We start from the raw sequence: 13,556 nt of genomic DNA on the forward strand, positions 1-13,556 counted from the left end.
TCTCTCTCTCTCTCTCTCTCTCTCTCTCTCTCTCTCTCTCTCTCTCTCTCTCTCTCTCTCTCTCTCTCTCTAACAAAGGCCTGAAATGCCCGAAAAATGGTAAGGTGAAGAGAAGGAATCAGAGGGATGAAGAAGAGAAGAGCAGACTTAGGAAAGGAAGGAAGAGTAGACTAGAGGTTGAGAGGAGATGGAGAATGAGGAGAGAAAACAGCAGACGATGGGAGGAAGAAGAGGATGAACAGATGAAGAAAAGAAGAGAAAGGAGAGGAGAAGAGGGGAAGGTAAAACAGATTGGAGGAAGAAGGTTAGAAGAAAAAGGAAAGGAGTGGAGGATGGGAGAAGATGTGGAAGTAGAAGAAGAATGGAGTAGAGAGAATGGAAAAGAGGACAGGAGAAAAGTTAAAGATAGGAAAAAAAGAGAAAGAGAAGATGAACGGATTAAAAGCAGAAGAGAAGATTAGAGGGGAGGCATGACGAAGACTGGAGAGGAAGACAGGAGTCAGAAAAGCAGAGGAGACAAAAAGAAAAAGTAAGGAGGGAAGAGGAAAGAAGAGAATGAGAGGAAACAAGAGCTGTTGTGGAGAGAAAAGGAGAGAAGGAAGGAAGGAGAGATGATGAGAGGTGAGGGAGATGATTAAAAAGGACAGGGTAGGAAACAAGAGGAGAAGAGAAAAGAGAGAAGAATGGAGGAGAGAAGGAAGGAGACGAGACAAGATGATGAGAAGAGGTTAAAAGAAGAGGAGAAAGAAAAAACAAGAGGGTGAAAAGAAGGCCAGTAGAGGATGAGGAGAAGAAGAATAGCAGGTCAGAGGAAAGAAGGAGCGGACCCAGCGACAACACTGCTTGTAGAACTGATCCTACATTTCCCATGAACACTCATGTCATGGGAAATCACTTTTCCACACAGGGCCATGATGGTTTGGATTTTTTTATTAATAAACACCTTCATTTACAAATTGCATTTTGTGTTTACTTGTGTTGTCCTTGACTATTGAGTAAATTGGTTTGATGTTCCGAAACACTTAAGTGTGACACACATGCAAAGGAACAGGAAATGAGGAAGGGGGCAAACACTTTTTCACACCACTGTATAAGAAAAGTACGCAAAAAAAACTTAAAACCCTGACTACAATTAAAAAAACTATTAAAAAAAAATGTCTATTGGCATTATAATCTTTAGGACGATTCCCAGTTGGAACCAACTCTCGATGCCCAATCCTACTCATCATGGATCACCATGGTTTCAGTTTGTGTGTTGATTTGTTGTCCCTGTCGTCTCAACTGCTTGGTGTTCCTGCACGTGTGTGTGTGTGTGTGTGTGTGTGTGTGTGTGTGTGTGTGTTTAGCTGCAGATTGAATCCTGCCCGCTGGGCTACAGTCCGTACACGTGGGACAACGAGGTTCAAACAAGACCCGAGAGAGAGAGCAGGCCCTTTTACATCTGCTAACAGCTCTCCCTCCAACACGCCGTCTCTCTGCCTCTGTGTGTGTGTGTGTGTGTGTGTGTGTGGTGTGTGTTTACTTCTGAGCTAATTGAGATCTAATTGCTGTAACACGGTGTAAAGCCCGAGCCCGAGCCGTCACCGGGGAAATATCGCTAACAGCCAACTCCTCCCGCTGGGGACTGTGGGTAGCAGAGATGTCAGAGCTACTTAGTCTCAAAACAGAGCGCATGAAAACAAACTTTCCCCCAGTGCAGATTCAATAACCGACCACACGGATAGACGAGCCACAACGGAGCTGCCCAATGAATTTAATCTTAATCGCGGTTGCAATTTTGGATGATGATCATACACACGAAAAAAAAACATGTAATCCAGAAAAGCAAATTTTTTGCATAGTAAGTTTGGCAATTACAAAAAAAGGTTCAAAAGGGGAAAAGTATTCGGTGAAATCTCAGAGTTCAAGGTGTTTTCACTGTTGATTTGTTTCCCTGTTATTTAAGTTCAATAAAAATGTTGTTTTTTTAAAAAGTCAATATGCACTCATGTTAAATAATTGGGATTTCAATACTGACATGAGTGATTGGGATCATGATCCATCCATCTTCGTCCATCTTCATCCATCCATCCATCTTCATCCGCTTATCCGGTATCGGGTCGCGGGTGCAGCAGCTCCAGCAGGGGACCCCAAACTTCCCTTTCCCGAGCCACATCAACCAGCTCCGACTGGGGGATCCCGAGGTGTTCCCAGGCCAGGTTGGAGATATAATCTCTCCACCTAGTCCTGGGTCTTCCCCGAGGCCTCCTCCCAGCTGGACGTGCCTGGACCACCTCCCTAGGGGGGCGCCCAGGAGGCATCCTTACCAGAAGCCCGAACCACCTCAACTGGCTCCTTTCGACGTGAAGGAGCAGCGGCTCTACTCCGAGCTCCCCTCGGAGGACTGAGCTTCTCACCCTGTCTCTAAGGGAGACGCCAGCCCCCCTCCTGAGGAAACCAGCCCCCCTCCTGAGAACCCATTTTGGCCGCTTGTACCCTGGATCTGGTTCTTTCGGTCATGACTCATGATGTCTTCCGTAATCGAGCAGCCATACCAGCCACCAGTTAAAAAACAAAACAGCCATCCTCAAATCTGCTTCGTATTCATCAATTTAATGTCCCGTGAAATCCTTCCATCTTCTCACGTACTTTGTAGTACCACAAACTATTTTTTCACACAACTTCATGATGGTGTCGTACCGATGAAAAAAAGCCAAACTGCAATTTTGAATTAGGTATTGAAACAAGCCGAGCTAAGTGCTTTTATTTGCCTCTGAGGCGGATGTTGCTCGCCGAAGAGAGACGTTCATCAATGGCATGAAAAAGAGATGAGGTATTGATAAAGATATGAAACCAATGTTTCAAAACATGCCACATCATCAGCACAGCAAGATGAGATATTAAATATACATCTTCCTTTCACAGTGATTATAGAATTACAGCTCAGAGAGAGAGAGATGCAACTCAACATTTAATGATCCTGTTGATGTTTCTCAGTAGATGTATACAGCCATCAGAGATGATCTTAGAGGACCATCCCTTAGGTTTAGCATGTTTTAGCCATTTATTCAACAAGGACAAGTGGATTTTTTGCAGGGCAAGAAGAGAAAGAAGAGAAATTTACTCGCCCCACTTGACGAGTTAAAACTCAAACTAAATAAAATGCCATGTTACTTCATGTTCTGTGCCACTCACTACGTCTATGTTACCGATTTGAAACAAATACAAAATTTTCCCCACAATCTAAGGCAGCGACTCCTTGTATGACAACAGTGTTGTTGCTGGAAACTAATCCTACATTTCCCATGAACACTTATGTCATGGGAAATGTAGGACAACCGTTGGCTGTGCGCCGTACCCATGACGAGCTGGGCTGAAACAGAGAAGAAGAACGCAAAAACTAACCCAAGGATCCGAAATTAAGTAAAATCAGGAAAAATTCAGTATTGACTTAATATCTCAAAGAATTGGCTCAGGATCTCAATATATTGACTTAATAACTCAGAATATTGACTAAGAAACTCAGTGTCCCCAGTGGATATTGCGCCCTAGCAAGTTGTCGTGATGCAATTGAAGTAGCTGAGCCATCTCCATGTCAACTGAGGAAGACGGTGAGATGCAGGTGAAAGATCTGGATAAAGTTTTAAGAGGACTCTGTCTTCTTGGAACTGCAGAATTTATTTTTATTTGCACAAAGTATACATAGTCCATGACTATTAGGGGGATAAAATTGCCAATACATTATGGTTCCCAAACATTTAGCAGGGTATGGAAATTAACACATATGCATGTTAAAGATTACAATAACGATGCTTCACTATCCTAACAAGCATTTATCACCTGCCTAGCCTAATGATTGATCTGTAAAAACCACCCAGTTACTACTGTCAAAGCACATAAATCAACCAATCACATGCATAGATGTGTTTAATCACACACACACACACACACACACACACACACACACACACACACACACACACACACACACACACACACACACACACACACACACACACACACACACACACACACACACACACACACACACACACACACACACACACACACACACACACACACACACACACACACACACACACACACACACACACACACACACACACACACACACACACCGCCCATCAGTGCGTTAACTTTCAAATTTACTGTGTTCTTGAAGTGGAGGAGATAGTGAGTGAACGTCCTGAAGAGGAGCTGCCCCCCCACTGCAGTGTCACCGTGACACACCTCGTCACAGCGGGTGTCATTGTGATGACATCATTTTGTGTGTGTTTGCATGTGTTATGGAACCATTAATCCAAAATGGTAATTCAAGCTAGAATCAATATACAAGTCAGTCACTACAAATACTAGCGGTCTGTGAGCAGAAATTGAATGAGAAAGGTTCAAAGCAAAGACTGTTTTCACTCTTAATTTCAGATGTTAAGCAAGAAGATTAGGGGCAGGATTCTTTTGGGATAACAATAAGAAAGGGACACGATTTTATATACAAACATAATCCAGTGTAGCCACTGTCATTAAGCAGGACAGTCTTGCACTGCCAGACCTTCCTCTACAGCACTGCAGAGGAGGGCCGGGCTAGTCCACACAGCATTCCGGGATGGGTAGAAAAACTTGCTCTGGTTAGTTGGCATTTCTTTAAACCAATCACAATTGTCACAGGAGATGCTAAGCACCAGACGGAGACACGGTGCCTCTGAAAATATGCCTCAGAAAGAAACACCAGAGTCCTCAGAAATCACCCAGGAGTTTAGAATCCAAACAAAGATGGCGGCGGCTAACAGACATCCAGCAGAAAACTGGGACATCCTGCAGAATTTTCCACCGGCACTAGAACAATCCCGGAAGTAAAGCTTCGTGGCTATAGACTGAGCACGGCATAACCAACCCGGGGAACTGGCCTGATCTCTTATCATCTAGGTTTTACAACAAAGCTTGGTTGTGCTCGCACATACTGCATGACACTAGGAACTGAATGCATAGCCGGCTGACTGAAAAACAAAGATGGGGCCTACCTTGATCAAGCTTCCTCCGACCCGGCACCCTCAGCTTCGACGACATGTGGAGACAGAGAGCAGTACAGGGTCTTTATCAGCAAAAGGGGCACATTTCAAAACTACGCACCAAAATGATCTATTATTTTTAGTCAGGAATTCTGTCATGCAAACCCAAAAATGAAAAAATAACAGTCAGGGGTTTTTCCCCACCCAGTCCTCCCGGTACCTGCAGAGACATTTTTGCTTTTCAGCTATGTGTTCATGGGATCCCGGGACACCTGCCTGAGGCTCTATTTGAACAACGAATCTATGAAAAATAGCAATGCGTGTTATCAAAATTCGCGCCTAGCTACCTAGATAGCGCCTATAAACCAATGTATGTAGCCAATGAGCAGCGAGCGGTAGCTGGTGGCAAGACGACTCAATCAACAAGAACAGTTTTCCATGTTCTATTGGACTACTACTACTACTACTACTACTACTACTCGAGAGCCTGTTCTTGAGACTTTGTTCTAAAATGGGGGACAATTTGGGCAGGATTCAGGCAACTGCTTGGATTTCAGAACTGTCTTGAATTTTTCGGGACGTCTGGCCAACCTAGGACTTATGCTGCGTTCCAGGAAACGCAGACCTCGTGTTTTCACAACCTTCTACCTTTGAATTGCCCTGGAACGGCAGTCAAACCCATAACTTACTAGTCTTGAACTCTTACCAATTACAGTTTTGACGTCAGACACACATAAACAACAATGTCGACCCCTGTTGATTCTGTACAGACGCCGGTGAGAAATAGAAATAAATGAGCAACTTAAAGTAACTCTGCAAATTGTAATCAAAAAAATACACATACAATTGTGTACTACTACAGGTTATGTGTATCAAATGAAGCCCAAAATAAATCGCAGACTAGAAATCGCTAGTATCAGCAAATGCTAGCCTAATGGTAGGTAGCTGCTAGCGCTAGCTAGAAGGGTTTGTGGTGATTTTACCTGGATTGCTACCAAGTCAGGAGTCGTGACTTTAAATCATAACTTACGGGCTAAAAACTGTGTCTGGAACGCAGCACGCACGAGACACAAGTAAAACTGAGCCACACAACGTACCGCTTGCAACGAAATAATCTGGCAAAAAGTGGAGAAGGAACCTGGCTTCAATGGGGTGATCAGTCAAAGAGATGAGGATCAGGTGTGGCTTGTAGAGAAGTCTCCTCAGCCGGCCACGCCCTCAACTGCACCAGCCCTGCCAAGAGAGAAAAAATACAGAAAGAGGGGAGAAACACCCAAACACTAAATAAACACAACCGTGACAAACAGACCAAAATAGTGTAGTATATAGTAGTTAGTGTGTGTTTATAGCTGTGATGTAAATTACATCATTAGACTGCATTCAGAAGATGTTAAAGTGATCATATTATGCTTTTTGGGTTTCCCCCTTTCCTTTATAGTGTTATACATCTTTTTTGTGTGCACATTATAGGTTTAAAAAGTGAAAAAGCCCAAAGTCCCCCCAAAGAGACTTACCATCTCCAACAGAAAACAGCGTTCACAAACTGCTCCAAACAGCTCCATTGTAGTCCAGCCTTTACTTCAGAGACAAACGTGTCGCTTTGCAACACCTAGCACCCCCTCATACTCTACAACTGACCACCTAGCAGTGTTTACCTAGGTACTGCACCTGTGCGACTCCCAACAAAGATGCAACAGAAGTGTGATGCCTCACTCTGTAGCTAAAAAATAGAGCTCAACACACAGGGTGAAAAGAGGAGCTGCAGCAATGTGCGATGAAAAAGAAATATCTAAATACAATTGTGATCCTAAAAATAAGTTCAATACGAGCACTTTTAAACTTGTTCCTGCAGCTGATGATGTAAGTGTAAGCCATCCTGCACTACCGATTGGGCAGGATGTCCAACATGAGTAGAACAAATCCGGTTTTGGTACACATCTGGCAACAATAATATTTTTGGTGTTCTTTCCTGCATATTTAAACATTTCTTCCCGTCATATATCTATAACTCACGCTGAATGACGCTTCATATGCTCATTCGAAACATGTAGACATGAAGCAATTGATAATGTTGAGAACATCGTCACAGCAAGCACACAAAGTTTTATGGTTTATTCCAACCTAAAGTAGTGATGCAATTTATCTTGTTCTCTCTAGCACACAGTTCTGCATCAGTGTTTGCATCCTCTTATAAACATTGTTCTTTAAATGTGTCCCTGCATAATGGAGCCCCTAAAGGGACAATGCAAAGAGATACAAATTCTGGTGTGCACGAGATACTTTCTGGTACACACACGACACTGTCTGGTACACAAGAGACTTTCTGGTGGTCACAAGAAACCAACCTGAGCACCAGTCAAAATAGCATCCACTAAGAAGGCATTCATCTTCCTGAAAATGCAACAAATATACCTGATAGGGTCATCAATGAACTTATCGGTGATAAGGCAACTGTTAACTGTAAACTGATTTCATGCCGTGAATGTGAGTTACTAACTTTAGCAATATTACGTTAGCAGTACTTTATTAGGGTCATTTTTTAGCCTTATATTGGTTTCTCATGAGCACGAAATACTTTCCCACCAGCAGTATCTTGTGTGCATCAGAAAGTTTGTTGTGCGTACCAGAAAAAGAAACAAAATATCCCCTTAGTGGCTCCGTACTACAGTACATGCTCTCAAGCCTTACTGTTTAAAAGATTGCTCCAGTTTTATTTTGTGATTAGTTCAGTAATTTACTCATGACCTACCTTCAACAAGCAGGATGCAAACACAGAACATGTGTGATGTAATGAGAAGCAGTATGGATGGATGAGTGAGTGTGTGCCAGGGCAGGGACAACAGCAGATGAGAGAGGCTGAGCACCAAAGCAGCCGTGAAAATCCTCTCTACATCCTCCTCCTTCTGCAAGCAGATCCCTATGAAATGGATCATCTTTTCTTTCTGCACCACTTTATATCATCCCATCCTCCTTAACTAACCCCTACTCATCCTCCGGTCAGTCCCTTTTGCCCAAAGTCTTATTGCCCCACAGTCGAGTTCACTTTACTTCTGAGTTTATCTCTCTAGTCCCTCTCTCGCTCTGAGGCTCCAGGTGCTTCTTCGCCGGTCGCTCTCATTTTCATAAAGCGGCGACGTTCTGCAGAAAGAGAGAGTTAAACAGGTAAGTCACGGCGGGCGGGGAGAGAGATGGAGAGACAAAAGGGAAAGGCGAAGAGAGAGGAAGCAAAAGTTAGTGGTCAGCAACACCGCGGGCATCATAAATCAGATTTCCCACAATCCCCTGCGGAGGGGCCCTTCGCTCGGCCTTCTGTGGACACGCTCAGTGGGGCGCGGAGCATCGATTGGCGTCGCCATGCCGATGCTGACTGTGCCGGGTTCGGAGGGTGAGAGGGGTGAAGGGGTGAGGTGGGGGTGGGGGTGGGGGTGGGGTGTACTGCATGTGTGTTAGTGGTTGTTAGAAATCTGCCTGAGCATCAAACTAAAACAGCAAACCAAACCCAGAAAAAAGGCAGGTGTGTGTGTTTGTGCGTGTGTTTGTGTGTTTGCACAGGAGAATGTGCAGACTCTGGTCTAATTTCCTCCCCCATCAGCACACCCTCACTCACTCCAACACTTGCCCCCTTTCTTCTTCCCAGCTCATCACAATCTTCTGCCCACTCACTCCGGGGCAAACAGGGGGAACAAGACCTTCTTGCTGCTGCAGGTTTTGTGTTGAGAGGCCGAGATCCAGCTCAAACAGCCAGAGGGCAGCTGTCGACTCAAAACACCGAACCCTGCAGAGAACACACAAACCAACATGTCAACTTCATCCAATTTGTTTGAACAGACCTTATAGTTGTATTTAAGTAAACTCAAGTGAGAGGGATTGTGACAGTGATTCTCTTAAATGCCCCCTTTTTGGGTTTGCTTAGTTACAGGAACAATAAAAAATGAGACTATTGTAAAAGTACGTTCAACAAGAACTTATTCTGAGTAACAGGGACAGTTCCCGGCAATGCAAGTTGTCTATTTTAAGATTTGCAGAAGAAGCAGAACCAGAAGTTTCACAGAAAAACCCTTGGAGCTAAAAGTATTTGTGTGGCTAAATACTTAAAGCGGGAAGGGAGGAAATGCGTCTATTTTGGTTTGGGGGAGTGACAATAGATCAGAGATGGCTGACATCTTCTCTTTTCTTTGAAATCAAAATTGGAATTGTAATTGAACCGGGATCTTGTGACTCTTAAATAAATTGATTTGAGAAAGCATTGTAGATACCCAGGCAAAGACAAAATTCATCTATTTTTTAGGCGTTATTCCATAACAAGGTACCTCCTCTACTCGTCTTTTTTGGTTTTCCATTGTAAAAAACGTCCCTGGTACCTGCTAACAGGTCCTTTATTAGTACCACCTCTGTCGAGGTTGAGGCGATGCCCAAAGGTGGCGTGAAAACCTGCAGACTGCTGATTGGTGTCCTGGACTCGGTCATGACTCGGACTCATACCTTTTTGGTCACGGCCTTGTCTTGGACTCAAACCTCTTTGGACTTGGTCTTGACTAGTCCTGGTCTTGGACTTGACAAAGGTGGTTTTGACTACAGCCCTGCTCACCTCACGCATGAGACGGTACAAAATCTGCAGTAGAAAAAGAAGGACAGGGCACGGCAGCTGAGCTGAGTCGATTCAAGCCGAGCCGAGCCGGTACTAGCAGTGTGTAAGCGTCATGTGACACTATAGATCCAGTTGGTGGACCGCGTCGTGCAGACCCAAACGTCTTGAGGTTTGTATCCAAATTAATTCCAGCTGATCACCTCGGCAGGTGAGCTTCAGCATCTTCTCCTATCTGACGTGTGAGCGTGAAGCCAAGAGTAAAAACTGTTTTGTGCGTAATTGAATTTTTTTTATTTATTCATTTATTTCTGGCATTCCTTCTCAGGGTTTTCTATCTTATGTGAAAATGTTCATTTCACTTTATTTCTGCTGTCAGATACAATGTGAAGGAGCTGCATGGGCCTTCCCCACATCTCTCCTCCTCGACTACGTCTACCCTCTCCTTCCTTCCTTCCCTCTTTCTTTCTTTCTTTCTTTCTTTCTATCACTCTCTTTCATAAATTTCATAAACACAGAAATCCCATTAGCTCCCTCTCTGGCCCTGCCTCTCAGGGTTAACAACTTTGCTTAGCCATGTAAATTCAGAGCTTAGTCAGGCTGATTCTCCACACAGCTACTGCCGGATGCACGCTGTCCTCGCCGCATTTAACGCTATCTTTGGTTATGTTCATGTGTGTAAAAAAAAAAAAATACGTTTTTGTGTGTATGTGTATGTTGGTCTCAGGATGTGAGGTCTGCGTAAACCTTTTCCAGCAGATAATCTGGATGGTGTGTGTGTGTATGTGTGTGTGCATCTCCATATCATATACATACTGTACATATGCTCAGGGTCTGGTGTATGAAGTGGAGGAGGATGGACACTTATCTCCCGTGGGCAGGACCGAGGCGTCTTAGCTCTGGTCCCGCTCGGCCCTCCTCCACAGCAGCAGCCTCCCTCGGACTTCCTCCTTCCCTCTCTGAAGCTTTAACACCCAAACCTGGGAAGATTTACTCCGCTTTGGCACCAACGTTGGCTCGTTGGCTCCCAAACAAAAGTGAAGCAGCTTAAAGTGATATTTCACTTCAGGGGAACATTTTATTCCCTCTGTTTTTACACAGGTGTGTCCAGGAATGGACGCCCGCCATGTTGAAGGCTACTCTGGACATGTCAGGCTATAAACAGAAACATATGTTTTTATGTGGGTCAGTTGTGTCCTCACACGTTTTTGTTTTTTTTTTCTTCATAATTATGCTTCAAAATGTTGCTTTAAAATATTTTTCAGGTTGGGGAAACAGTTGAAGATCTTAGGATGATCCATGCATGTCCTAACTTACTTCATGCAAACCTAAAATGTTGCAGATGTGCTACAGTGACAAAACGAAATGAGTCAAGGTTTCTAGCTGGTGCAGTTAGCTCAAAGATCTCTGGCTTCGGAGGGGATGGGGGGTTGGCGGTGAGGTGGGGGGGATTTGACCCATGACAAGGAAACGTGTCAATAACGTTTGAGGGTCAGAGTTCAAATGGCATAAACCGGTATGCTCCATTATACAACACATCTCTGGGGTCTACAGCAGCACTCTGATGCCTCGAGCGAGCCGAGAGAGAGGGGACGATGTCTTCGGCCGGTCATCTGGGACTCCGAGCTGACCCTGTTCGACGCGCCCTCTCAGGTGCTGCTTTCACTCTATTTTTGGAGCATGCTGCTCAATGGTTTCCTGATTGATCGTGATCCGGATCAATGGCTGGCAGTGGCTGGACTCCTGTCCCAATACTGGATCCATAGCGTCTCCCTCCCTGCAGCCTGCGCTGCTTCCTTCCTCGTCTGGGACTGAAAGAAGTTTATCAATGAAGTTCAGCTCCCACTCCTCTGTCTACACACTCCAGCCGTTTCCTGACCCGGTCAATGTCCTGTCTGTCTCCCGGCACACATGGTCCCCAAAATAATGATCCAGTGGTGAAAAGTTGCACCAACAAAGAACATTGTCCACTCCATTCAAATGATCTTCAAAGGGTCCACAATCAAATGACAAACAAACACATTATCTTACTTAAACCATGTCTGGTCATGCAGCTAGTTTGTGTCACCACCTGAAAAGACAAAAAAAAAAAAAAACTTTGTGTTCTCAAACACACACACACACACACACAAACACTATACCTGCACACACACTTGGGTGTCACACTGCAGTTGGCTAGGGCAGCGGAGAGCAAGGGTGGGAGGGGTTCGTTCACCCACTGTGAAAGCACTTTGGACATCCCTGGGATGAGCAAGGACTGTCAAATCCTTCCTGACGGCATTGCGGCTTTCCTCTGTGGGATCAGGTCTGGATGAGAGCCGGCTGCAGAGGCCCAAAGCCGGGGATTCAGGCCAGCGGCTGGCCAGTGGAGCTCGGCTGTCAGTCAGAGCGGTGCAGAGGGACTGAAACTCTTCAAACAGCTTCCACGAGATCAAGAAGACCCCTCTCCCCAGCTTAGAGGGAGGCTGCTGGAGACACAGATTTGAGAGGAGAAAGAAAAGGACGTCATGTGAGACTGAAGTCCACAATCAGGCCTCAGCCTCTGGCTTTGAGCTTTTGTTTGGGGGATAAAGAACAAAACAAGTTATTTAGATAACGATGATGTACCTGTGCAGAAGGGCGATGATAAGACACGTAAACAAAGAGGTGATGAAGAAATGGATGAGGGTTGATATTTATTACAGAGTGCTTTGACTCATATTGACCCGCGGTCTGTTTTCACATCCAATGTTTGACCAACTCGGAGATATCACACACAAACCACACACACGTCACAGAAAACAGAGCTCTGATCAATATAATCACTCACACACACACACACACACACGCACACTTAAACACACACAGTGAAAAGATGATCAGTGAACAGAGCTTTGATCAAAAACAATCACACAGACTGACAACACACACACACACACACACGCACGCACACACACACACACACACACACACACATCCAGACACACACACACACACACACACACCTATCCAGACACACACACACACACACATAAACACACAGAGAAAACCGAGCTTTGATCAAAACACTGGTTGAATCACAATTACACCCACCACCACCCACCCATCCACAATCACACACACCCACCCACCCACACACACACACACACACCCATCCATGCACACACACACACACACACACACACACACACACACACACAGTGAAATGTAGATGATCGGTGCACTCAAACTGGGTGCAGTGACACTGGTCTTAAGTGGACCTGTGTGGGACAGCACGGACATGAATAAGTGATGTGAATAAAATCAGAGCACAGAGAGCATCAGAGAGCTGTGTATTAGAGTATTTAAACACAGCTGCTCTTAGCTGGGGTGTTTTTGTGAGTATTACTGTGTATATTATGAATATACACATATAAAAAAGCATATGTGAAAATGGCTCACAAATACAATAATAATACAACAATACAAAATGTCCTGGTGAAAATGTACAAATACAGATTTTCCAATGGAACCACTGGGTAGTGGAACCAACTCTTTGTATAGGCCACTGTCCACTCGAGGCTTATTACCAGCTTGTTCTGGAGCTTTTGACCGTCACATGATCAGAGTGTCCTCGGGTCACGTAACAGTAAATGTTCACACTTTTCATTCCTTTTAAGACTTTCACGTAAGCTTAAAAGTTGTAACTGAGAAAGTTTCAGAAGCACCAGAACAAGCAAGAAAGTGGAATGTGTTAACTTTTGAAAATCAGTGTATAAAGATTTAATTACAGAATGTGAAGCATGGTTATTGATTGAACAAATGATGGCTGCAAAAGTAAAAAAAAAAAGGGGATTTGATGTTATTTTATTTTGATACAAATCCTAAGGATGATGTGTGTAAACCTGCTTTTTTTCTAAAAAAAGAACAATATATATATACATATATACATATATACATATATATACATATATATACATATACATATATATATATATATATATATA

At 44.2% G+C, this 13,556-nt stretch overlaps 1 long non-coding RNA gene across 1 annotated transcript in view; it reads left to right on the forward strand.

The window, feature by feature from the left end:
* LOC117949945 overlaps positions 1–3,498 on the forward strand; it is a 15,102-nt gene extending 11,604 nt beyond the window's left edge. The window contains exon 3 of the long non-coding RNA XR_004657772.1: positions 3,424–3,498. This is a non-coding gene — a long non-coding RNA (uncharacterized LOC117949945). The remainder of the gene's footprint in view (positions 1–3,423) is intronic.
* Positions 3,499–13,556: the final 10,058 nt, after the last annotated feature.

Source organism: Etheostoma cragini, chromosome 9 (genome assembly GCF_013103735.1).
Source record: "Etheostoma cragini isolate CJK2018 chromosome 9, CSU_Ecrag_1.0, whole genome shotgun sequence".
NCBI lineage: Eukaryota > Metazoa > Chordata > Actinopteri > Perciformes > Percidae > Etheostoma > Etheostoma cragini.